The sequence below is a fragment of the Mugil cephalus genome, chromosome 6 (assembly GCF_022458985.1).
Source record: "Mugil cephalus isolate CIBA_MC_2020 chromosome 6, CIBA_Mcephalus_1.1, whole genome shotgun sequence".
Taxonomy (NCBI): Eukaryota; Metazoa; Chordata; class Actinopteri; order Mugiliformes; family Mugilidae; genus Mugil; species Mugil cephalus.
The window spans coordinates 24,781,412-24,783,614 of NC_061775.1; the positions used below are offsets into that span (position 1 = coordinate 24,781,412).

General features: G+C 39.1%; 1 non-coding gene across 1 annotated transcript; it reads left to right on the top strand.

The window, feature by feature from the left end:
- The first annotated feature begins 1,298 nt into the window (after positions 1 to 1,298).
- On the top strand, positions 1,299 to 1,371 carry trnar-acg. The gene has a single exon. It is a non-coding gene; the product is annotated as a tRNA-Arg (tRNA).
- The last annotated feature ends 832 nt before the right edge of the window (positions 1,372 to 2,203 follow it).

A 2,203-nucleotide genomic window follows, 5' to 3' on the forward strand; every position in this document is an offset into this window, starting at 1 on the left:
AAAGTCAACTGAATTGTGGCACAACGCTACAATGAATAGGAGTGCAAATGATATTAGAAGCAGAGCATGTCTGCTCCAATAACTACAGAAAATATAGAAGTGTAATCGCTGAGGTAGCCTTTGCTCACGCCCCAGACGTAAAGCAAGAGAAAGAAAAGACGATTTTAGTTGTAGTAGGTTTTATCCATAGAAACACATCCATGAGTCCTTGGAAAAAAAAGGCAATCAAAACCTCAAACTTCATGGTGGTGCTTGTGTAGTTTATACGTTGTGCCGTTTGGGGATAAAAGAATAGAATTTCCAAATCAACTGAGCAGATATGGAGATATTTTGCTGGATGAGTAAACACTTTGATCTGCTGCTGATGGTTAGTGTATCTCCATCCAATCCATCCATTAGGTACTGAAACACACAGGGATTTTAATATTTATTATTTAATTCCCTGGAGATTATGAATATCTGGGCAAAAATAATTCTCTGCAGTGCACTGAATAGTCAACACCACAGATGTCTTTATTCTAATTTTCACACAGTAATTAAAAGCTGTGATTGGCTGCATCAGCAAAGTTAGGACCATGATCCTCAGGATTCATCCTAATCTAGCAGTTAAGTTCATTACATGTTGAGACGCTCTGCAAAAATCCAAAATCTCAACCTCACAGTGGTGCTAGGGGAATATGTTTCCGAAACGTCATAGCAATCATAGCAATCCATTCAAAAGTTGTCAAAACACTATTGAAAGTATAACGCAGTATATAAACAAATAAAGGAATTACATTGGTATTTCAAAAGAGTCTTCCTGAACTTCCGAGTAAGAACATAATTCTGTTTCTTGTGTATGCAAATACTGTAAGAACCATCCAATATATATTTAAACACACAGGGATCATTCTCTAGGGATCATGAATGTCTGGGAAAGGTTTTCAGCAATGCACTGAATAGTCTTTGGTACATGCTTCAACATGGTGCTCCTACAGTTTATGGATTGTCCTGTTTGGTGAATAGGATTGTCTTTAGCAATTTGTTGAGCAGTAATCGGTTAAACGATCTGCTGCTCCAGAAATGTTGGGACCATGATCCTCAGTATTCATCCTAACGGAGAATGTCAACAACAAACTAACGCTGAAATCCAAAATCTCAACCTCACAAAACTACAATGCAATATATAAATAAGTAAAGGAATTATGTTGTTGATTTTTCCTGGACTTCCAAGTAGGAAGTCAGCTTCATGAAGGCGTCACTGTAGTATATGGTTTGTATTGTTTAGCGAACACGTATGTCCATAGGAATATTTCTGTGGGCCAGTGGCGCAATGGATAACGCGTCTGACTACGGATCAGAAGATTCTAGGTTCGACTCCTGGCTGGCTCGTGTCTTTTAAGCAATGTCCCCATGAGGGCTCAATAAGGGAGTTATTTCTTTGTTAGCAAAAATGTATTCAGGGGGATTCATTCTCTGGGGATCCTGAATATCCGCCTAAAACGTTGTAGATAATCGGGCATGTTTTTTGTTTTTTTTTTACAGGGTAAATTGAAGCTTTCATCTGCCATTAGGATTCAGGCTCAGGGGGCGTGAGCATGTGTACCAAACTATGGCAAACCATCCTATAGATGCTGCTAAAATCCAAAATCTCACTCACTGTTGAACTGGAGCCAGAGGAATTTATCCTCTGGTGATCATGAATATGCATCCAAAATTTAATGACAATCAAAAGTTGTGCATGTGTTTTATTTCGACTAAAGTGGTAGAAAGCCTCTAAAAGTATAATACAGCATATGAATAAGTTATGACTTGTCATTTTGTTTCTTGTGACAATAAAGTAAATCTTGAAACCTTGAACGATGATAGTGTGGCGGTTGAATCTGAAGTGACAGGTGTTTTATGTACAAAGCCAGTCGTATCCGCTAAGCGCCCCGGTTTATTTCACTCTTCTTGATCTATGAACACATTGCGTACTTTGGATTAGGAAGCAGGTGGCGTATAACACAAATGTGGAGAAATGCCAACAACAAATGCATTTCTCCTCGAGTTTACACCCGAGAATATCAATCTTCACATTTTTACAGATTTTTCTTCCATGGATTGCTTGGCTTGGCTTGGCTTGGTGCCCTCATGCACAAAAGCCAACATCTGTCTACTGGGTTCGTTTCTGGACAAGAACCCACACATATTGTGCCTGTGGGCCCAGATACACTGGCAGAAG